At 36.9% G+C, this 26,153-nt stretch overlaps 1 protein-coding gene across 4 annotated transcripts in view; it reads left to right on the top strand.

The window, feature by feature from the left end:
• Positions 1–6,260: 6,260 nt before the first annotated feature.
• LOC137250776 (uncharacterized) overlaps positions 6,261–26,153 on the top strand; it is a 176,226-nt gene continuing 156,333 nt past the window's right edge. For 2 of the 4 annotated variants that reach the window (XM_067784209.1, XM_067784217.1), the window contains exon 1: positions 6,261–6,360. The gene's annotated coding sequence lies outside the window, so the exon portion shown is untranslated. Of the gene's footprint in view, positions 6,361–6,386; positions 6,557–26,153 lie in introns of those variants that run through there. The other 2 variants (XM_067784215.1, XM_067784211.1) reach the window with 2 other exon arrangements.

The following is a 26,153-nucleotide window of genomic DNA, read 5'->3' on the forward strand; positions in this document are numbered from 1 at the left end:
CTGTTTTCTATGCTCGCTTCCATAACGTCGTTCTACAGCAGCTATCAATGCTTCATAATTGTTCCGCTCTCCTTCGGGAATCGTCTGTAGGATTTCCGCTGCTGGCCCCTTCAATGCCACGAACAGTACAGCAACTTTATCTTCCGCATTCCAGTTGTTCACTGCTGCGGTCTTCTCAAACTGTAGCTTGAAGACCTGGAAAGGGACAGAACCGTCAAAAGATGGAGTTTTTACCTTCGTATTGCCTGCTGAAACAACTGGGCGAATTAGTTGCAACTCCTGTATACGACCTCTCAATGTTTCAATCTCGGCATCGATTTTGTTCTCAAGTTGCAAAATTTTTGTGTCTTGCGCCTCCATCTTCGAAGAAATACGTCCTTCTTGCTCTTCCAGTTGTGCAGAGATCTGCGCTGATATTTGTGCCGACATTTCGGACATTCGTGCCTCTTGTGCTTCAATCTTCGATGTTATACGGTTCTCCTGCGATTCCAGTTGAGATGCTATACGTGTCTCCTGTGATTCCATCTGTGATGACATATACGTTTTCTGTTCTTCCAGTTGAGTTTCCATCTTGGATGTTATATGTGTCTCCTGCGATTCCAGCTGAGATGACATGGTGGATATTTGCGATGACATTTCTGTTATACGTGCCTCTTGCGCTTCCAGTTGGGATGCCAATTGCGACGACATTGATGCTACTGTCGATGTTTGTGCAGATATTGCAGCCAATATCATATTCAAGTCTGTGCTGGTAACCGTCTGCGATGTTTCGTTTTTCTCTTCAATTTTTGTTGTTGTTTCGTGCCCATCAGGATAAAAGACAAACTCGTCCACATCAATTCCTTGCGACTCCATTACCTCTCGTAGCCGTGCTTGAAGTTCGATCTTATTGCCAGTTGTATTTAATCCACGGTTCTCCAACTCCTTTTTCAGTTGCTGGACCTTCAATTCACTGAACTTTGCCATGTTCTTGTTGTCTGCTGGAATTTGTTCAACAATTCCTCTTCTGACACCAATTGTAACGAATTCACTTGCAAATCCTCTTATTTGCAATCCTCTGCTAAGTTCGAATCACTAAACTGTTGAATAAATAACTCCAATATTGAATGATGGAAAAATGACCTTTATTAAAGTACTTCACAATAACACTTATACTTTGCTACTCGTTGGCTTAATAACCAAACTGATTGATAACTCAAATTAAACTCTACTATTGGCCGCCAGATCGCGTCAATAACTGATTGATTGCTCAACTCAAACTGAATTACAGCGCCTCTACATCTGTTGCCTTTTATACCCTTTGGTTTCCTCGTTCGCATTTTTCCAGAATGTACTAGCATTGTCCATGAGCTCTCAAACTTCTCAGCTATAACTAAAATTGCACAATTTTATACATCTTTTAGGCGCTTCCAGAATCTACTAGTCCAGTAGCTCTCAAACTTCTCAGATATATGCATGTGTTTGCGCATTGACTCTCCGCTGCTCGTATTCGTACATGGTACATATGTGTAGACGCAATTATTTATTCGTTTATGTAGATATATAAAGATTGAATTATTGATGTGAATGTTTTTAGTTTACAGTCTCTCGCGCGCACATAGGCGTATAAGTAAATGCATCTGTGTGTGACATCTCTCTGGGCTGCCTTATATATGTGTATACTTGATTTGATTATTAACGTAAATACTGCTTGGCATGGCCTTAGCATCGCCTTAGTGATGGGATAACTTAGTGATGCTAATATCCGTGACAATACCTTTAATTTGATACCCATGTGGTACAAACATATTGTGACGAATATTAGTGACACTAAGTGATACTCACATCACTAGTCTGATGCTAAGTAAATGAAGCCACAACAACAATAAAACAGGCAGTCACTTGTATCTACATAAACCATTAAATAATTATGCCTACGCATATGTACGTACACGCAGCGGAGAGAGATGCACAAACACATTCATATATCTTACCTGAGATACTCCCGAAAGTATGCTATCATTTGTGCAAGTATCACTCACATATACACGCGCATATGTGAAGCTATAAAAGTAGTTATAGTTGGTAATTTTATAGCTGATAACTAACTAGTAAATTCTAGAAATAGAAGCGCCTAGAAATATGTCAACGAGGAAACAAAACAGTATAAAAGGCGGCAACAGTTGAGGCACGACAATCAGTCTGATTTAAGCAAGCTATCAGTTGCGAAGTAATAAGTGTTAATTGTGAAGCAGTTTAATAAAGGCCATTTTGTATTATTGAATAGTGGAGATATTTATTCAACAGTTTAGTGATTCGAACGTTAGTGGAAGATTGCAAATAAGAGGAATTTCAGTAAATTCGTTACAATATAGAGTCACCAATGGTCCACCTTTATGGCTATATCTCGAAAAGGCGTCCACATATAGAACTAAGACCACCTCCCTTTTAAAATACACATTAACACCTTTCATTTGATACCCATATCGTACAAACACGTTCTGGAGTCACCTCTGGTCCACCTTTATGGCGATATCTCGAAAAGGTGTCCACCTATGGAACTAAGGCCCACTCTCTTTTAAAATAATCTTTAATACTGTTACGAATATTAGCAAAACTAAGGAGTGCTGCCATCTCTAAGCCGCTGCTAAGCAGTGACGTGAATTCACATCCATAGATCAATCATTATGTATCTACATAAACGAAACAATAATTGCGTCTACACATATGTACCATGTACGTATACGAGCAGCGGAGAGTCAATACACAAACACATGCATATATCTGAGATACTCCTATAAGTATGCAATGAGAAAAACTATAAAATTGTGCAATTATGGTTACAGCTGAGAAGATTGAGAGCTGCTGGACTAGTAGATTCTGGAAGCGCCTAGAAGATGTATAAAATTGTGCAATTGTAGTTATAGCTGAGAAGTTTGAGAGCTGCTGGACTAGTAGATTATGGAAGCGCCTAGAAGATGCGAAGGTTGAAATCAAATAGTATAAAAGGCGACAATTGTAGAGGCGCTGGAATTCAGTTTGATTTGGGAGTTTCGATTAAGACGCAATCTGGCGGGCAATAGTAGAGTTTCATTTGAACTATCAATCAGTTTGGTTGTTAAGCAAGCTATTCGTTGCAAAGTATAAGTGTTATTGTGAAGTACTCTAATAAAGGCCATTTTTCCATTATTCAATATTGGAGTTATTTATTCAACAATTTAGCGATACGAACGTTGGCAGAAGATTGCAAATAAGGGAAATTGCAGCAAATTCGTTACAATACGTTTCATTTGATACCAATATCATATAAACACATTCCAGGGTTGCCCTGGGTTCATTTCCCTACATGGTGATTTTCCCTTATTTGACAAACGATGACGGAATATCGTTCAAAAAAACGTCACCCTTGGTCTACAATTTGGTCGAATTAAAAACCATTTATAAACCACGAAAACAAAGCACCTAAGCTCTCAGCTGAGTATGTATTTTTTGGTTACAACCGAACTTAGCCTTCCTTACTTATTTTTTTAAATTATACATATTTCATTTTATTTTCGAGAAAATACTGTAATATGGAATCTTACATTTGAATCCAATTAAATTTTAAAAAAATGTTCAACTTAAGTAATAGCATTTTTGCTTTATAAAAAATTTCCTCTGCTGCTGAGTACGCTATGATTATCGAGTTGAGCAACTGTTTCGAAACATCTCTTGAGATTTTAGAAGTATTCCTAGTTATCAACATGAGCTCTAATGGTACTCAAGCCCAAATGCTTGTTGGGTATTTTCGACGCTATTTCGAACGAACGCAAATCACCGATAGTTTAACTGGGGGTCAATTCCGTAACTGTGAAAAACTGAAAAATGTACACTCATTGAAAACTCATTTGCGCACACAATTTACACTTTAAATTTTCATGCGATTCTGTAAATTATTGTGTACATTGTTTTGCTGAATGAGCGCTGAATGTAAAAGTCTTATGTCAGTGAGAAAATATTGTTACGAATATTAACAAAACTAAGGGTGCTACTATCTCTAAGCCGATGCTAAGCAGTGACGTGAATTCACATCAATAATTCAATCATTATGTATCTACATAAACGAAACAATAATTGCGTCTACACATATGTACCATGTACGTATACGAGCAGGGGAGAATCAAAGCACAAACACATGCATATATCTGAGATACTCCTGAAAGTATGCAATGAGAGAAGCTATAAAATCATGCAATTGTAGTTACAGCTGAGAAGTTTGAAGCTAATGGCAATTAGTAGATTCTGGAAATGGAAGCGCCTAGAAGATGCGAACGTTAAAATCAGAGAGTATAAAAGGCAGCAAATGTAGAGGCGCTGGAATTCAGTTTGAGTTGAGCTATCAAGCAGTTTCGATTAAGACGCTATCTAGCGAGCCATAGCAGTATTATTTTGAAAGTAAAGTTTCATTTGAGCTATCAATCAGTTTGGTTGTTAAGCCAGCTAGTTGCAAAGTATAAGTGTTATTGTGAAGTACTCTAATAACGGCCATTTTTCCATTATTCAATATTGGAGTTATTTATTCAACAGTTTAGCGATACGAATGTTGGCAGAAAATTGCAAATAAGGGGAATTGCAGTAAATTCGTTACAATATTCATCAAACGCCATGAAAACAAAAAAGGTATTCTGCAACAGTGCGTATGAGTTTTGAATGTCAGAATAGTGTACACTGGCTGCCAAGAAAACTCACGAATTTTTTATCAGTGAGTTTTTTTGTTCACAGTTTTTCTTTACAGAATCAGAATTTCAAAGTTTACACAATTTCTTGTGTACACTTTAAAACTCACAGTTAGCGAATAGGGCCCCTGGAGTCTAAAGCTGCAGACATTGGTGCGTTATCGGTAACCTTATAACAGCTGATTCGACCAACATTATGGGAATCAATGTAATCGATTATTGGTACCATATCGAAACGCTAAGGTCGTAGCCAACCAATTGGTTTTTGGTTTTTCGCCATATCCATAACCTAAAAATATTTGAGTTGGCGAATTTAATAACTTTTTGTAGATTTTATTCATTGTTTTGGATACGTTATGACTAGGAGACTTATTTTGTGTGGAATATGTTTGTAATTTTTTTGCGTTTTCTTCATTTTTATGAAATTTTCACGATTTTTAGGTTACGGCACCATTAATCGATAACAATGTATCGTATAGGGTTAAGCTGGAGACATTGGTGCTTTATCGGTAACCTTATAACAGCTGATTCGACCAATCTTATGAGAATCAATGCAATCGATTATTGGTGCCGCTAAGGTCGTAACCGTATCGTAGCCAACCAATTCGTTTTTGGTTTACCATCGTAACGATAAACAGCTGATTACGTTAGGGATACGACTACAGCGATACGACATCCGGCACCAATGACTCCCGCTTTACGTTAGGGATACGACTACAGCGATACGACAAACGTCACCAATGACTCCGCTTTAACTCTGCAAGACCGACCGCTTAAGCTCATCTTAAACTTCAGTTAAAGTGGACAGAAATACTGCAGCATAAGTTTAAGCGTAGTTTAACTAAAAACTGAGTTGAACTTGTACTGAAAAACCGGCCATAAGTTGAACTTGTACTTAAAAAGCCGTGCCTAAATTGTGTAAAACCCGAATAATATTCGGTTCGGCGCACCAGTAACAAAATAATTTTCACCAAATCCATCTGTTGTTGTTGTTGTTGTAGCGATAAGGTTGCTCCCCGAAGGCTTTGGGGAGTGTTATCGATGTGATGGTCCTTTGCCGGATGCAGATCCGGTACGCTCCGGTACCACAGCACCAATAAGGTGCTAGCCCGACCATCTCGGGAACGATTTATGTGGCCACATTAAACCTTCAGGCCATCCCCTCCCTCCCCACCCCCAAGATACATGAGGAGCTTGGGATCGCCAGAGCCTCGTCTGTTAGTGAAACAGGATTCGCCGCGGATAGGTGAGGTTGACAATTGGATTTGGAGAAGCTATATATTGCGCTGGCAACCTGAAGGGTTGCGCTACACACCCCTTGAATCTGGTATTTTAGTCGCCTCTTACGACAGGCATACCTACCGCGGGTATATTCTGACCCCTTTACCCGCTGGGGTACCAAATCCATCTCGCCATTCTCCATATCCACATTTGTAAATTTATGCGTCGTGCCACCTATATGTGAGCTATGCAAACGAATTTCACACTTATTTACAATAATTCGTTCAGCTTGTTGGCAATGCTATTAGTTTTTTCTGGAATATGGCAGCACTCCTAGCACAAAAATTCTTTTCTCATTCGTTTCAATTCGCTTGCCTGCCATGTTCGGGAATCGGGATTTACTCAATTTAGTCGCGTGAAAATCTTTTAATTTTTTATTTAAAAGGTAATTAAACCAATTAGAATGTACATAAAAATATTCAAAAACTAATGTGCTGTGTGAATGTTAAAATTGAACAATTGGCGTTAATGCCAAGTGTAAGAAAATAGAAAGTGAAAATGTTGGGGCCAAAGAATTTTCACCTGAAATGACGAAGAAAAAAGTATGTAGCAGCAGAAAATCTCGACGTCGCCAACGAGAGGTGTGTATGCGAGCGTGCGTGAATGAGTTGTATTGAAAATAATATTGCAGTGCAATGTAAAAACTAAATTTGAGTATTTTAATAGCAAATGTTTGTAAATCATTCTCATTGCTCCAGTTGTGTGAATGTGTCGGCCATATTTTAGCCAGCAAAAAAATTCGCTTTACACTTTCATTCTAGATACCGACCACCACCCCTCCCACGTATTTCACATTTATGCAATATTCTTGAATTCTCTTGCGCGCGCCAACTTTTTCGTCGAATTTGAAGGGGAAAGATTTTGGTTGGTTTGCTCATTCGCTCGCTCGGCTGATAGCAAAAATGTAAAAGGAAGAAGACGATAGAAGTGAAACTACGTGGGATTGGGGTGCGATAGGCCGCATTTATTGCAATTCGCCTTGATAATGTGTTGTAGTGTTTCGATCCATGTGTGTTTCTCATGAATTTTCCAATTCGAATGATGAGGGGCATGTCTATTGGACTCATTATTCCAAGTTCCAACTGTACTTTTTTTCATAAATGCATTTGTGGAATAAAATTAGTTGAGTGCATTTAATTTTGGTTTGGAAAAAATGTTTTTTGTCCACTTTTGTTGACACAATGCCTTCGCAAAACCACAAAGATAAGACAAAGGTGTAGGGACTATGAATGTCCTTGACACTGGAACACAATTTAATGGTGGTATCTATTTGGTTAAATTTTTTTTTTTGTTGTTTATTAGTTTGTTGACTTTTAACTTCAACTAGACCAAAGAGATTGTTAAGTCATAACTGCATTCATTTGTCGTCTTTCTGCCCGAAACAAGTGCAATAGTGCATGCATGCATGTGTGTATCAGGGAAAATTTTGGGCGTATCGATTATCTGTGAAGGCATGTTTGCGTATATATGTATATATGATTATTGATTTTTTTTGCGGAATCACGAGGTTGTATTTAATTATATACATATGACTTAAGTAAAAGTCTGGCACAGAGATGTCTACCCCTCCATTTCCTTGAGAAACTTGTGGTCGCCAGAGCCTTGCCAGGCCCAGGCCCACAGATCGATGGGCTTTGCAACAGAATAAACGGCTACCTCCCTGATCTCTCCACTTCTTTTCGCCTCGCGAAACCTGGCATTATCTCTGACTATATCCTCCGCGAACTTATTTACAACATGAACGTCCCAAATGTCGACCATTTTGAAGATCCACGTCGATGGCACTACGCTACCGACTGTTCTACTCCCCAAAATCTTGGGTGTGACATTTGATCAGGATCTACATTTTGGTGAGCATGCAGCCGCAATTGTGCCGAAAATCCAGAGCCGTAATAAAATCCTCAAATCTCTTGCTGGCATAACTGGGGAAAAAGATAAAGAAACGCTCATTACCACTTACAAAGCAATTGGCCAACCTTTTGCATGCTACGCGACCCCGATATGGTCGCCAAGCCTAAAAACCACTTACTGGAAGAAGCTACAGGCCTGCCAAAATACTGCCCTCAGAGCAGCCACGCGTTGTCTTCTTATGCCCCCAGAACAGCATCTACACAATGAGGCGAGAATACTCCCCATCAGGGAGAGAAATGAGATGCTAACCAAACAGCTCCTGTTGAATACCCAGAAACCTGGGCATCCCAAAAGACATCTGATTGATGAGACAACACCGCCCGGGGGCTTAAGCAGTCATCTCCGAAAACATTATGAGGAAATACGGCACCTGGGAACTCAGCCGTATGAAGCCAAAAAACAAAAGCAGGTCCTCAGCGTCGAACCTTTATGCCGGGAATTACCGGGTGAATCCAGTACTCAAAACTTGCGGAAGAGGAACGCATACTCCCCAGTGAAACGCTAGTCACTCTAGCGATATTTCGATTTGGATACTGTAACAGGTTTAAACTCTTACCTATCCAGAATCAACCCCGACATACAAAATGTATGATCCGCTTGCAATGTATCCCCACATGCCACCAACCATCTCTTTAATTGTAATGTGGAACCAACTCCTCTAACACCCCTCTCATTATGGTACACCCCTGTTGAAACTGCAAGTTTCCTGTGACTCCCGTTAGAGGACATTGATGACAATTGGTCGCACCTATTGGATGGGGCGAAGCACTGCTACAACAACAACAATGAAAGAACCATCGCAATGCTTACGTCAAATATGATTATGTGAATAAAGACAAGGTCAAGAGATTTCAAAACAAAATACAGGATGAATGGGTATCAATTGGAGGGTGATCGGCCTGGACCTGGTACTGTGTAGAAAAGAGGGTTTAAGAGGGTTGTCAATCTCACCTCGAATCCAGGTGAGCTTGATCGCCAAAAAACACACAGGCAGAAAATGCTGCAGGCCTGCCAAAACACCACTCATAACTGTCACTGGATGTCTTATGACGAGTGAAGACCACCTACATGGCGACGCAAATGAGTTCAATTTAAAGGAGCATAGTGAAATACTGAACGTGCAGATTTTGCTGAATTGTCACAAAATGCGACATCCCTGCAACCAACTGGTTGATCTAGCCCTGCTTCCCATAGGGCTAAGGAAACATCTCAGTAAGAACTATGATGAGGTCCGGCACCTAGCAACACAGCTGTTTGGTCCAGATAAGCTTAAGGGGGCCCTAGGCTTAGTTGACACAGGGTCGGTAAAAATCTTTGATGTCAATGTACATTATCGAAGCTTTGCAGAAGAGGAAAGCGTTTTGCAATTGTAATGTGGAACTTACGCCTCTAACAGCAGCAAACCTATGGTCCAACACTGTTGAAACTTCTAGTTTCTGTGGACTCCCGTTAGAGGACTTGATGACAATTTGTGAGTGGTCGCACCTATTGAATGGGGCGAAGCCCCAGCGGGTTAGGGCATCAGAATATACCCGCGGTAGGTATGCCTGTCGTAAGAGGCGACTGCGACTAAAATACTAGATTCAAGGGGTTGTGTAACGCAACTCTTCAGGTTGCCAGCGCAATATATAGCTTCTCCGAACCCAATTGTCAACCTCACCTATCCGGGGCGAATCCTGTTTTTCTAACAGACGTGGCGCTGGCGACCACAAGCTCCTCATGGAACTTGGGGGTGGGGAGGGGGGAAATGTCCTGAAGGTTTAATGTGGCCACATAAATCGTTCCCGAGATGGTCGGGCTAGCACCTTAATGGTGCTGTGGTACCGGAGCGTACCGGATCTTTATCCGGAAAAGGACCATCACATCGATAACACTCCCCAAAGCCTTCGGGGAGCAACCTTATCGCTACAACAACAACAATAACAAGCACTATAAGAACGGCGTCTTCTCCAGCTAACATCATCGGGCTAAATGTTTCTTACGTTGTATTAGGTGATATGAGAGGTTATTGGGAAAAGAGATGTTTCGGTGTTTTTTTTTTAGCTAATTTGAAGAGTTTCGTGCTTATAAGCCATACTAAAAACTAAATAGTTGCAACAGTCACACAGTTCAAGTATAGGGTACTGGAATTTGGTCAAGGTCGGTGAATGATTTTATGTGTGGTAAGAAAAATCAGTCATCAGTTTCTATATATAGCAAATAACTGCACAATGAAAAACCGACGTACAGCTTAAACCAGATCCGTTTCTCTTTTCAATTTCATATCTTTCATTTTGACAGTTTATGTATAAACGTATGTACATATTTATTTGAGAAATGAAGATGACGTGACCATAAAAAATCACTGCTAGTTTTCTCACAGCATTCAGACTAACCTTCTTCTTCTTCTAAGGAGACTCGCAAAAGCTTTGGAGGAGTTCAACCTTTATTTATGTTACTAACCCGTCCATCGTAAGAACGATTTGAATTTACCCCTGAGGAACTTAAGGTCGACAGAGCGTCGCATGCTAAATAAACCAGACACGCCACGGGTAGGTGAAGTTGGCATTTGGTTTGGAAAAGCCGTAGATTTTTCAACCCCCAGTGAGTTAAACTAAAACTCAAACATCCAAAGATTCGAGGGATCAAAAAAATTGCTCCCTGGTCTATCATTGCCATTGCAAACTCAAATAAGCGCATGCACTTTTTTCATAAATTTGTAAAGCGTACCTCAATAACTATACCTTTCAAAGAACCCGAATTTAACAGGGTGGTGAGGAACATCATCATCATTAATTGGCACTTTACCGCCTAAGCAGTTTTGGCCGTTTTGTAAGAAGTCACGCCACCTATCCCTGTTTCGCGATAACTGATGCCAGTTGGGAACACCAAGGGTGGTCGACCCAGCGGGTTAGGGGGTCAGAATATACCCGCGGTAGGTATGCCTGTCGTAAGAGGCAACTAAAATACCAGATTCAAGGGGTGTGTAGCGCACCCTTTAGGTTGCCACGCAATATATAGCTTCTCCAAACCCAATTGTCAACCTCACCTATCCGCGGCGAATCCTGTTTCACTAACAGATTAGGCTCTGGCGACCCCAAGCTCCTCATGGAACTTGGGGGTGGGGAGGGAGTTATGGCCTGAAGGTTTAATGTGGCCACATAAATCTTTCCCGTGATGGTCGCGCTAGCACCTTAATGGTGCTGTGTTACCGGATCTGTATCCGGCAAAGAATCGGTAACACTCCCCAAAGCCTTCGGGGAGCAACCTTATCGCTACAACAACAACAACCAAGGGAGGTCTCCCCTTTCCTCTTTCAAACTGCGGTGTCGACTGAAATACTATCTTGGACGGAGCGTCTTCATCCATTCGCATACCTAGCATGAACTAGCCAGCGAAGCCTTTGTGTTTTTATAAGTTGCAATATCTTCATATCTGCGTAAAGCTCATGCAGCTCATCATTATTCCTTCGATACTCGCCGCCGGCATCAAAGACAGGCCATAAATCTTCCGGTGAACTTTTCTTGAGAACACTCACAAGAGCCATCTCACCTTCTCTCGGCACCGTCGATGATTTCGAGCCATACATCAGGGGGCCAATTCATTTTGTCGAGAGCCGACTTTACTTTTCAAATGCCCACTCAGTTCAAAGTAGCACCTGTTGGCAAGAGTAATTCTTCGTTTGATTTCTAAGCTGATATTGCTTTTGCTGTTAATGCTATTCGCTATACCCAACAGTGAGATCCTGCCAAGGCGCGAATGCGCCGATTCTTTCTTGGATGACAGCCAGTACTTCGTCTTGTCCTCATTGAACAGAGGTCGAATAAAGCCACCCCCAGCCGTAGTGAGGTATAGGTTGTTTGATTCATCTAACTCAAGAACATGAAACTCTGAGAGCAGCGTAAAACAACTTAAGTTATTTGGCGACTATGTGTATGTAAAGCCATCTCTAGTAACTGAACATAATGTTTCTCAGATAGGGCCTTATTTGAAAACAAATTCTAAGTAGATTAGATTATTTATTTATTACGGCCAGAAGCCTAATTCGTAAATTTGAAAATATTACAGTTTTTTTATCGTATAGCTAAGGTTTTACAATATTCATATAATTTTATTTTAAATACTGTTATTTGGTTGCAACTTTTTATATCCATAGGCAGATCATTGTAACTTTTCAGACCCTTGCAGAAAATGTTCTGTTGATGAATTTCAGTTCTAAAAAACGGTTCTATAACTGATTTATATAAGATTATTTTGTACTTTTTTTGAATGAATTTAGTTGTTCTCTGCATCACTCCTATTTTATTAGCAACTTTTTTAATTTTATAATTTATATGATCTTCAAATTTGAGTTTATTATCAATTATTATACCTAAGTATTTTATACTGTTAACTCTTTGTATGATTTCATCATTTATTTTTAGCTCGGCTATATCCTCCTCATTGATATTCCTCCTTGTTATTATCATATATTTAGTTTTATTTATGTTTAGTTTCAGTCTATTACCACACAACCATTTATACAAGTTATTTAGTTCATGTTGCATTTTGGCGAGTGCAGTATTAATATTATTTTCACTTATCATAATTAATGCATCATCCGCAAAAAGTCTAATTTCACAACCTTCGATAGCATTGACTATGTCATTTATGTATATAAGAAATAATATAGGTGCCAATACTGAGCCTTGAGGTAACCCTATGGGTACCTCTAATTCATCCGACGTCACAGCATTTATAACTGTTTTCTCTGCTTCAAATAGTTGCGGAACCATTTAAGTTCAATATCAGTTATGCCAATCCGCTGCATTTTTTTTATTAATATCTCTCTATCCACCGTTTCAAAAGCTCTTTTGAGGTCAAGGAAAACTGAAACCACTACTTTTTTGTTGTTTAGCTCTTCTTTCCAATCAGATATCACCAAGTTCAGCGCTGTCTCACAGGAGTGTTTTTTCCTAAATCCTGACTGTTGGTAGACTAGTATATTATTTACTTCAAGATGATTCACCAACTGATTCTTAACAACGACTTCCAGAATTTTAGCATCACTTGGCAGGGTATTTATGGGTCTAAGTTCTTCAGGTTGCATTGTCTTTTAAGTTTTTCCACAGGTATTATTGTTGACGTTTTCCACATTTCAGGTACTACACCATCTTCTAAGCTGTTATTGATTATTTGAGCATAGAAATATCCGGTATACGATATACAATCTTTTAGTACACCTTCGGATAGCAGTTTTCTTCCACCTATTTTATATTTAAAGTCTGTTTATTAATAACATCATCGGTGGTAATTTCAGCAAACTTTAATTTTGAATGGACTTGTGTATCCTCTAGTGCTACTTGACAGGTTTCGATGTTATTATTAATTTCAATCACACTGTTTACAAAAAATCTATTTAGACCATTCGCCAGATCGGTTTCGTTTTCAACCAGTATGCCATCCAGTATCACCTTTTTTATCCCTTCGTTATCTTTAGTTTGGTTAACCGTTTGTTTGAGATATTTCCACATTCCTTTAGCATAATATTCATTCAAAATGATTTTATTCCCCATATACTTTATTTTTTTTAATTTGACTAATTTTTTGTAAGACCTATTTATATTTTTATATTCATCCCACTCTCCAGTTTGTAACGCACGCGTGTACATATTGTATTTATATTTTTCATTTGTGCCAATTCTCTGTCATACCATTTATTCATGAACTTGATATGCACTTCTTTCTCGTAGGTTAAACTTTCCATAGCCTGAATCATTATATTATTAATTAATTCGACTTTTACATCAATTGATAAGTTTATAGTAAAGTTGAAGTTAAATGATCTAAGGATGCTTATTAAAATATCACTATTATATTTGTCCCATGCTATGATTTTCTTGGTCAGTCTCATCTTGTATACTTTGGACGTTTTAATATTAAATTTTATAGTTTCATGATCAGATATTTTGTATTCCTGCAAATTATTACAGAGAATTTCATCCGAGTTTGAAAATAATAGATCAATTTTCGATTCACTTGTATCTGTGATTCGCGTATTAAATTCTATTTTTTGGCTCATCCCCATCACAGCAAGTATCTCATTTAATTTAGTACTATATGTTGAAATGCAGTTCATGTTAATATTAAAATCACCGACTACTATATTAAGGTTACTTTTTTCATATTTATCAATTAGAATTTCATTTAGGTATTCAACAAAAGCTGCATCACTAGTGTTCGGCGAGCGGTACAGAACTCCAATCTGCCACTTTTTATCAACCTTCTTCAGTTTTATTACAATGCACCATACGTTTTCATGTATGTCATCATTATTAGATTAGATTACTTTTAACATCAATTGTACTATGTACATAAACTAACACACCTCCTGTGTGCCTGCTAAGGGAATCACATCTTATCATTTTATAGGTGGCTATTTTTAATTCATTGTCTAGAATATCTTTGGTTGTACATGTTTCAGAGCACAGTATGATGCCTGGTCTATGAACTTCCGCCAACACTTCCAACTCTGATTTGTTAGCTACTAGGCTATTTATGTTTAAATAGATGCATATAAAGTCATTGTTGATGTTCCTTGTGGATCTTTTTTGGTACTTTGATACTCTACGTTGCATAACATTAGCATGGTCCAGGTGAGCCAGTGGCCTGATTGTTAATTGCTAATATCCTAGCCTTTGTTTTTTTACATTTAAGTGTTTTAAGTAGACAGGGCAATGTCTGCTATTGCACGGGTGATTGGTATCAAGCCCTAGATTTAATTTCTCATTGGCTCTAATACAATTTATGCACATGTTTTTTGGTTGTTCCTTGCACTCCATGGGTTTATGTTTACCCAAGCATTTGCTAGAAACATCTTCATTTTTGCATTCACTAGCTTTATGGTTGTATCCTTTACATTTAAAACACATTGTTAGAGCGATCTTAAACCTCACCACACTAATTCATTAAGTCGTGTAGCCCTAAATAGCGTAACATCAAAACATCACTCTCGTTTGGGTTTAGGTTAGGTCTGGTGGTAGCTACCCTGATAGAGGAAACTCACTTGGACAACATGAGGGTCCGTTGTGATACCACATACAATAAAATAACGGTGACATATGTAGATAAAGCTACTTACAGAATCCGAATGATACCGATCTCATCCTTGGATAAATCCTCGGGAGATCCAAGTGAGTCGCGACCGAAGTACATTCGCCTTGTTTTGGCAAAAGCTGGGCAATCAAGCATAAAGTGATGTGATGATTCCACCTCATCATCCTCCATACAGCTCGGTTGGATTTACTCAGACGAATTTTAGTCATAACTTGAATAGGAACGTCGAATGAGCGCTAAGCTCACTTGAGTCGAAGAAACAATACTTGCAGAAGCTCTACTCAATGATACTCGTTTCAGCTTTCCGTTTTCCGTATGATATAAGCTCATAGCGTATATAAATATGTGTGTATATGTTTAAACGAGCGAACAATCGTGTGTATATTTTATTGAATGAAAAGTGGTTGTAGCGACTTACAAAAATCTATACATGCATCTAAATTAAGCTTAACTTACCCGAAAACCCGTATTGAATAAAAATCAACACGCTAATGCGATGAAATATATGTGTATATAGCTTTGGAATGCATGGAATGTCAGCATACAAACTCGATGCTGGTAATAATAGTATTTTTAGCGCGACCGCCACTTACAACTTCGAACTCATAGTCTCAACAAAAAATAACCTGTCACAAGATTTAGTATTGACCCAAAAAATCAAGTTTTTATGTTTTGCGTCATTCCTTTCGAAGCATTTGGTACATCTCGGAAAATACGAGAATCGTTACAAGTATTCTTTCTGAAGAGCCAAATATACTTTTACGAGTCGGACCCGTGCGCATCTTTCGCAACCAATATAAAAGTCTATTATCAAATATCAACAGAAATCAGCTGTTCTATCAACTTACAGCTTGCGCTGCCATGTAGCGTATAATAGCAACTGCCGTCAAACAGTTAAAACTACCAGCTTGCCCTGCCATCTAGCGTACAATACAGCTTGCTCTGTCATCTAGCGTACAATAGCAACTACCGGTAATGCAGTGCAAATATTCACAATAGCGCCATAGTACAAATAGATTTCTTTGTGCGCTCACAATCGTTTATTTTTAACAAATTATTTTAATAAAATATAGCTAAACAAAAGCACTACAGCAAGCTCGCTAATAGCATGAATCCCTATCTTTATAACCAAAACTTTATTTATAGATTTGGATTCCAAATAAGAGCGAAAAAGGGACCTGTACATAAAAACAACAATTAGAAATAATATATAAGATGATAGCAATCCTTCCGAAGAAAAAGATCACCATTCGCGCTTTCGAACTGTCGTAATTTCTGTTTCCTTTTAAAAGCTAGAAGCTTAAAATTTCACCGAATATTACATGCATATTTATATTGTTGACTGAAAAAAACGTAGAGAGCGGTCATATACAGAGCAACCTCTGCTAACGGACGTCGCTATTAGGCGGACACCTCCCTTGGCCGGACAGTTTTCAGGCACTACTAACTAATTTTTTAATTGTAATTTATCTCACTATACTTCTAACTTTATGAAGTCCTTTTGCAAATAATAATAAAATCAATATTTTGACAGTTTTATTTCAAATTATGAAAGTTTTACCCAAATGTGTCTGGACCGACCGTAGCAATGGAATCTCCCATATACAAGAACGCCTAGTTTAAGGCAGAAACTTAAGCCCACTTGCAGAACAGGAAGTTGTTTTTTTAGCTCAGAGTTAATTTGAAAATTTGTCAAATATGTATGAGTTTAACCCCTCATGTCAGGTCAACTCTGATTAAAAAAATTTAAGTAACTTCCCGATAAGCTACAAGCTTGAAACTTGGAATATAGGTTAGAACCCGATGACAATGCAATAATAAGAAAAAAACTCCGATAGGTGGCGCATGGATCGAAAAATTAAAAAAAATCGAATTTGGTTCATATTTGGAACACATAATATATACATGAATAGAAAGCGACCTATGAAAAATCACCGCTAGGTGGCGCAAGGAACGATATATAAAAAAATCGTATTTGTGGTCCGATTTGGCTCATATTTGGAACACATAATACATGCAAGAATAGAAAACAACCTATGAAAAAAATGCCGCTAGGTGGCGCAATGATCCAGATAATCAAAAAAATCGTATTTGTGGTCCGATTTGGTCCATATTTGGAACACTTAATACATACAAGAATAGAAAGCGACCTATGAAAAAAATCTCCGCTAGGTAGCGCAAGGATTGAGATATTCAAAAAAATCATATTTGTGGTCCGATTTGGTCCATATTTGGAACACATAATACATACATGAATAGAAAGCGACCTATGATGTCCGATTTGGCTCTTATTTGGAACAAATATTACATACATTCCGGTAGAAGTCAAATCAAAATATTTTGGAGTTCGAGGAGGGGCAAGCATACGTGGCGCAAAGTCGAGTAAAGTCTTTGGAAGGATTATGTATTGAGGACTTAGATTGTAACAAATTGTCAGGAAAGAGTCCTTGTAATAATGGGTCACTAAGTGAACTAAATAGAATGAGAAATAATAGGCAATTAAATAAAGACTAAAAACTTGAAAATAAAATAATTAAAAAAAAAAATTAAGTTAAAGGGTTTTTTTGAAAACAATACTTACATGAAGTAATAGAAATACTAAAAGCTAGAAAATAATTAGTTAGGTAATAGGTACTAGTCATCACACTTCTCATCAATCTAGGGCGTTGATCAAACAATTAAATAAAAGCGTTGGACGCGTCAAATTTCTATTGATAGTCATAAGTAAGACCAACTGAACCTTAATCAGGTAAAGCTACGCCTCACATTTATAGAAATTTCACACGCCCAACGCTTTTATTTAATTTTATAATCAGTATTTTATGATTATTATGATTTAGTATTTTTATTACTTCATGTAAGTATTGTTTTCAATAAAACCGTTTAACTCAAAATTTTTTTTTTATTATTTTTTAAAGATAATATTCTCGCGAATCCTTTATAAATAACCGCGAGTTAATTGTGAGATACAACACCAATGAACACACAATTAAAATTTCCTTTTTTACTTTCACACGTCCTCATTGAAATTGGAGCTGATAACGCCACAAGGAAACCTACATTTTTGCTCTGTAATCTCAGTTGCAGTTCGATGCCATAAGGGTAATTTGTATATGTATATGTATGAGTGATGGTGTGTGTGTGTATGTATATGAGTGTCGGTATGCATTTTTTCTACGGTCAGGTGGTAATATAATTCCGGGGAGGCAAAACTTAACGACGCATGTCAAAATTCAATATAAAAAAAATTAAAACAATTCTCCCAAAATGCATGAGTTTGTTGGCATATTGTAAGGGATGGAATAATTTCCGATTGCATCATACAATAGTAGTGTGCACTCGCCGGTTCTGGAGTTTCGCCACCGACAATGTGGTTCAACAACTTATGAATTTTCTTTGTCGTGCGATGGTGAGATTTGCAATACTACACACGCGCATTCACACACACACAAAAAGAGCCACACTTTGCGCGGTTTCTCTTCGCCCTCTGAAATAACTTCAACTACGACGACACATTCCTCCAGCTGTGTGTGTTCATAAAAATTTCGATTTGCAACAGATTTTGTATTTATTTTATTTGTATACCTTTTATGAATATGAAAAATTATTTTAACCTCTTCGCGATATTGTTGCCATATGGCAACAAATTTCTCGTAAGGTGTTAACTTGCATTAGATTGCAGAGGAAATTTATTTTCGATTGAAACTGGTAGCATAGAGACGTGTTCTTGTTTGCGGAATAATATTTTCAAATATGGCAAGAAAAATAAGCGACTGAGTTATAGAAAAGATTTTGGAGAATTTCGAGGACTCAGATCTGTCAGATTTTGACTATTCGGAATCGGAAGAAATATTAGAGGATTTATTTGAGACATTTGACAATAATGTAACTGTCATGATGGAGGAACTTTCTCGTAGACTACGAGAACGACAAACTAGTTTTGGATGCAAATGGCTCTAGCTCACAAGCTCGTGCTTCGGAGTATCAACCAAAACAAGTCAATGACTTTCGATGGAAAGACTTCGTGGGCTCCTGCTCAATCTGTACTTTCTGAGTCTTATTCAAGTAACGATGTAAAACTTCCAGTACAATACTTTTTAGAGTACTTCACTGTAGATTTTTTTTGAAGAAGTAGTGCAGACGACAAACCAAACCTCTCTTTTAAAAGATGGTCGATAATTTAACTTAACGAAGGAAGAATTTTTTTAAGTTTCTTGGTTTGGAGGTTATGATTGATACAATTGGTTATAACAGATTGGATATGTACTGGACAGCACCCACAGATATTCCGCCATTTCGTCAAAATATGTCAAAGCGTAGATTTCATTCCTTGCGGAACAACTTGAAGTTCACAACAAGTGATCCAGGCAATGACAAACCTTTCAGGATTCGTCCATTAATAAATATGTTTACTAAAAAGTTATATACTTTCCCAAAAGAGAATCTTTGTGGGGATGAAATGATGGTACCTTTCAAAGGAAAGACTGCCATGACAATACATGCCTAAAAAGCCAATTAATTGGGAATTAAATTATTATGTCTATGTAGTTCAAATGGAATGTTCTATGACTTTGAAATATATGAAGAAAAAAACAGTTATTTCCGGACAATAGCTAGGATTTTGCTCCGATATTGTAATTCATTTCACAAGAACCATTCCCGAAAACAGTGACTTGTAAGTTATTTTTTACCACTACGTCTCTACACTTAATTTGATACTGTACTTACAGAAAAAAGGTATTTGGGCTACATGAACAATTAGAGGAAATAGATGTAGTAAAGTCCCTTTGAATATTACATGCATATTTATATTGTTGACTGAAAAAAACGTAGAGAGCGGTCATATACAGAGCAACCTCTGCTAACGGACGTCGCTATTAGGCGGACACCTCCCTTGGCCGGACAGTTTTCAGGCACTACTAACTAATTTTTTAATTGTAATTTATCTCACTATACTTCTAACTTTATGAAGTCCTTTTGCAAATAATAATAAAATCAATATTTTGACAGTTTTATTTCAAATTATGAAAGTTTTACCCAAATGTGTCTGGACCGACCGTAGCAATGGAATCTCCCATATACAAGAACGCCTAGTTTAAGGCAGAAACTTAAGCCCACTTGCAGAACAGGAAGTTGTTTTTTTAGCTCAGAGTTAATTTGAAAATTTGTCAAATATGTATGAGTTTAACCCCTCATGTTAGGTCAACTCTGATTAAAAAAATTTAAGTAACTTCCCGATAAGCTACAAGCTTGAAACTTGGAATATAGGTTAGAACCCGATGACAATGCAATAATAAGAAAAAAACTCCGATAGGTGGCGCATGGATCGAAAAATTAAAAAAAATCGAATTTGGTTCATATTTGGAACACATAATATATACATGAATAGAAAGCGACCTATGAAAAATCACCGCTAGGTGGCGCAAGGAACGATATATAAAAAAATCGTATTTGTGGTCCGATTTGGCTCATATTTGGAACACATAATACATGCAAGAATAGAAAACAACCTATGAAAAAAATGCCGCTAGGTGGCGCAATGATCCAGATAATCAAAAAAATCGTATTTGTGGTCCGATTTGGTCCATATTTGGAACACTTAATACATACAAGAATAGAAAGCGACCTATGAAAAAAATCTCCGCTAGGTAGCGCAAGGATTGAGATATTCAAAAAAATCATATTTGTGGTCCGATTTGGTCCATATTTGGAACACATAATACATACATGAATAGAAAGCGACCTATGATGTCCGATTTGGCTCTTATTTGGAACAAATATTACATACATTCCGGTATAAGTCAAATCAAAATATTTTGGAGTTCGAGGAGGGGCAAGCATACGTGGCGCAAAGTCGAGTAAAGTCTTTGGAAGGATTATGTATTGAGGACTTAGATTGTAACAAATTGTCAGGAAAGAGTCCTTGTAATAATGGGTCACTAAGTGAACTAAATAGAATGAGAAATAATAGGCAATTAAATAAAGACTAAAAACTTGAAAATAAAATAATTAAAAAAAAAAATTAAGTTAAAGGGTTTTTTTGAAAACAATACTTACATGAAGTAATAGAAATACTAAAAGCTAGAAAATAATTAGTTAGGTAATAGGTACTAGTCATCACACTTCTCATCAATCTAGGGCGTTGATCAAACAATTAAATAAAAGCGTTGGACGCGTCAAATTTCTATTGATAGTCATAAGTAAGACCAACTGAACCTTAATCAGGTAAAGCTACGCCTCACATTTATAGAAATTTCACACGCCCAACGCTTTTATTTAATTTTATAATCAGTATTTTATGATTATTATGATTTAGTATTTTTATTACTTCATGTAAGTATTGTTTTCAATAAAACCGTTTAACTCAAAATTTTTTTTTTATTATTTTTTAAAGATAATATTCTCGCGAATCCTTTATAAATAACCGCGAGTTAATTGTGAGATACAACACCAATGAACACACAATTAAAATTTCCTTTTTTACTTTCACACGTCCTCATTGAAATTGGAGCTGATAACGCCACAAGGAAACCTACATTTTTGCTCTGTAATCTCAGTTGCAGTTCGATGCCATAAGGGTAATTTGTATATGTATATGTATGAGTGATGGTGTGTGTGTGTATGTATATGAGTGTCGGTATGCATTTTTTCTACGGTCAGGTGGTAATATAATTCCGGGGAGGCAAAACTTAACGACGCATGTCAAAATTCAATATAAAAAAAATTAAAACAATTCTCCCAAAATGCATGAGTTTGTTGGCATATTGTAAGGGATGGAATAATTTCCGATTGCATCATACAATAGTAGTGTGCACTCGCCGGTTCTGGAGTTTCGCCACCGACAATGTGGTTCAACAACTTATGAATTTTCTTTGTCGTGCGATGGTGAGATTTGCAATACTACACACGCGCATTCACACACACACAAAAAGAGCCACACTTTGCGCGGTTTCTCTTCGCCCTCTGAAATAACTTCAACTACGACGACACATTCCTCCAGCTGTGTGTGTTCATAAAAATTTCGATTTGCAACAGATTTTGTATTTATTTTATTTGTATACCTTTTATGAATATGAAAAATTATTTTAACCTCTTCGCGATATCGTTGCCATATGGCAACAAATTTCTCGTAAGGTGTTAACTTGCATTAGATTGCAGAGGAAATTTATTTTCGATTGAAACTGGTAGCATAGAGACGTGTTCTTGTTTGCGGAATAATATTTTCAAATATGGCAAGAAAAATAAGCGACTGAGTTATAGAAAAGATTTTGGAGAATTTCGAGGACTCAGATCTGTCAGATTTTGACTATTCGGAATCGGAAGAAATATTAGAGGATTTATTTGAGACATTTGACAATAATGTAACTGTCATGATGGAGGAACTTTCTCGTAGACTACGAGAACGACAAACTAGTTTTGGATGCAAATGGCTCTAGCTCACAAGCTCGTGCTTCGGAGTATCAACCAAAACAAGTCAATGACTTTCGATGGAAAGACTTCGTGGGCTCCTGCTCAATCTGTACTTTCTGAGTCTTATTCAAGTAACGATGTAAAACTTCCAGTACAATACTTTTTAGAGTACTTCACTGTAGATTTTTTTTGAAGAAGTAGTGCAGACGACAAACCAAACCTCTCTTTTAAAAGATGGTCGATAATTTAACTTAACGAAGGAAGAATTTTTTTAAGTTTCTTGGTTTGGAGGTTATGATTGATACAATTGGTTATAACAGATTGGATATGTACTGGACAGCACCCACAGATATTCCGCCATTTCGTCAAAATATGTCAAAGCGTAGATTTCATTCCTTGCGGAACAACTTGAAGTTCACAACAAGTGATCCAGGCAATGACAAACCTTTCAGGATTCGTCCATTAATAAATATGTTTACTAAAAAGTTATATACTTTCCCAAAAGAGAATCTTTGTGGGGATGAAATGATGGTACCTTTCAAAGGAAAGACTGCCATGACAATACATGCCTAAAAAGCCAATTAATTGGGAATTAAATTATTATGTCTATGTAGTTCAAATGGAATGTTCTATGACTTTGAAATATATGAAGAAAAAAACAGTTATTTCCGGACAATAGCTAGGATTTTGCTCCGATATTGTAATTCATTTCACAAGAACCATTCCCGAAAACAGTGACTTGTAAGTTATTTTTTACCACTACGTCTCTACACTTAATTTGATACTGTACTTACAGAAAAAAGGTATTTGGGCTACATGAACAATTAGAGGAAATAGATGTAGTAAAGTCCCTTTGAAGTCTGAAAAGGAACTGAAAAAGGAAGGTATACGTAGTTTTGATTGTCTCGTCGAAAGGGAGGACATTCTTTATGTCAAAAGTTGGCTTGATGGAGGTATTGTCCAATTGATTTCATCAATATATGGCGCATAACAGCTTAAAAATGTGCAAAGATTTTTAGTTGAAAAAAAAAGACGAAATGTTGAAATAGCTCAGCCAAACATTGTGGCTGTCTACAAGAAGAACAGGGGAGGAGTTGATAAAATGGACTTTCTTCTTTCATTGTATAGGATATCGATACGGTCAAGGAAATGGACACTTAAAATATTTGACCACTTTATTGACCTGGCCAGGCTGGAGTACAGGAAGGAACATGAGGGTTATAATAAAGGCCAAAAGCAGAAACACATGTATCTGGAAAATCCTGTAGTATTGAATGGTTTTTTTATTTAAAACCTTTTTCTATTGTTTTAAACTTGTTTAAAACTCTTGATTAAAAAAAAAATTAATTTTGATGGCAAACCAAATTTTATAAAACCTGTATTCAAAAACCAAAAAAGTACTGCTTTTCTTTACCATACAAAACATTTGTTGCCATATGACAACATAAAAAAAGCATTTAAAAAGAATTTCCAAAAAAAAAAATGTATTTGTATTGTTATTGGTGCTAAAACAAATATTCAGACAAAATTTTGTATTTTTTAATGGCGCAATAAAAATATGTATGTAGTGAAAGGGTTAACGAGAGAAACACTTTCCGAAGCCTTAAGAGATTATGGACAATCCTTTTGCCGCATTGAATTTTTTACCCCTCAAATCTTTGACTTGGGAATATTGTAAGCCCTTAATTCGCAGAGAGTATACATACTAGTAGGCCAATCAATAAATATACTGCAGTTATTAGGGCGGTGGACTGAATGCAAATCTAGTCTGTCAATTTTGGAGATATTCTTCTGAATTTGTTTGTCGGAATTAGCAATTGCAGATGAATTTAAATGCGCTATAAAGCTCATGCGCCTTGCCAAATATCATGGAGATAATCAGCGCTATAAGGACTCGAATAACCATTCCGATACCTTCGAAACCAACCGAGTATTCAGAAAAAGCTACTTGTGTTCGTTTATTCGGGAATCATCAAGGAACATAATGCCAGTCTAGTATTTCAATGGAGAAAAAGATGGAGGAGGTGGTGATTTCTTTTGGTGCTCCCCAATTAGCGTCAGTTATTGCATAACAAGTATGACTGGCTATCTTGCCACGCAAAGCTCAAAATGGCCTATATATTTAAGTACCGATTAATGATTACTTTGATGACCACTCCTTAGTGGTAATCTTGGCGTAGCGTGCTCCGCCACAATAAAGGTTCTGGGTTCAAATCCGGGCAAAGCAATTACAAAAATTTAGGAAAAAAAGTGTTTGCAATTAGAAAATAGTTTTTCGAAGCCGGTCGCCTTTCGCAGTGTATTTCTGCCATGAAGAGCTTCTCAGTAAAATTTGCCGTCCGGAGTCGGTTCCATCCTGCTAAATTGTAGGAAAAATTGAAAAAAAAAAACATCATGACGCAAATCGAAAGAAGTTGAAGTTCGGCCGGCCGAAGGTTAATATTTTTTACACCAGATATTTATTTTTTTTACTCTGTGCTCACACAGTCGTTGTCTCTAGCAGTGTTGCCAGGTGATGCAAAAAAAAGAAGCTAGATTGGCAAAAAAAAAGGTTAGAAAAGGCTAAGTTTATAAAAAAAAGAAGCTAAAAAAAAGGCCAGAAATTTTTTGGTTAATTCATTAAATTTTTTTATATTTTAGTTTACACATTTGTAAATATAAACTTATAAACATAACTTAAGCATAACTTCCTGTTTCAAAACATATCAGGCATATTTTCTTTGACTAGCACATGGAATTACTTTAAATGATTGCATATGTGTATATACATAAAAAAAATATTACAAACTAATTATTTATATAAAATATTCCCCGTCTGAAGAATCAGAAGAGCTTATGTCTGGGTATAAAGTTTGGCTATTTACCATAGATATGAGATCATCGGTAATTTCAAAGTCATTACAACATTTAGATAAGCGTTTTAACGAGCATCTAATATTAAGCAGCGCATTAAGCATTTTAATTTTTAGTTTGTTCCAATGATAATTTTTGTTATTTTTTAATTTTTCTAAATTTGAAAAATTGTATTTTGTTTTTGGAATAGTAAGTAGAAAATTTTTCAGACAACCTGCCATAGCTGCGCAGATAGATCCATTTCGAAGGGTGCTAAGCCTTCATCATCAGTACGCTTTAGGCATGCTGCGCTAACCATTTAGCTATACAGCGGTGGTTTGTTTGACTGGCAAATTTGCTACTTCTATTCCTTTTTACCAACTATATTTATTCAGTGTTGCGCCATCTGGATTTTTGTTTATTGTCAATTACTTTGTTTGACATTCCCAAGTGCTCATGGTTTATTAACAATTGTTTTTGTTTTTATCGGCCTATTTATAAATCATTCAAGGTTCGAATCGAGCTCAAGGCCAGAACAATAATTTTTTTCTAATGATAATTATTGTTATTTTTTAATTTTTCTAAATTTGAAAAATTATATTTTGTTTTTGGAATAGAGTTGGTAAAAAGGAATAGAAGTAGCAAATTTGCCAGTCAAACAAACCACCGCTGTATAGCTAAATGGTTAGCGCAGCATGCCTAAAGCGTACTGATGATGAAGGCTTAGCACCCTTCGAAATGGATCCATCTGCGCAGATATGGCAGGTTGTCTGAAAAATTTTCTACTTACTATTCCAAAAACAAAATACAATTTTTCAAATTTAGAAAAATTAAAAAATAACAATAATTATCATTAGAAAAAAATTATTGTTCTGGCCTTGAGCTCGATTCGAACCTTGAATGATTTATCAATAGGCCGATAAAAACAAAAACAATTTAGTTTGTTCCTTA

Source organism: Eurosta solidaginis, chromosome 4, assembly GCF_040869045.1.
Source record: "Eurosta solidaginis isolate ZX-2024a chromosome 4, ASM4086904v1, whole genome shotgun sequence".
Classification (NCBI taxonomy): Eukaryota; Metazoa; Arthropoda; class Insecta; order Diptera; family Tephritidae; genus Eurosta; species Eurosta solidaginis.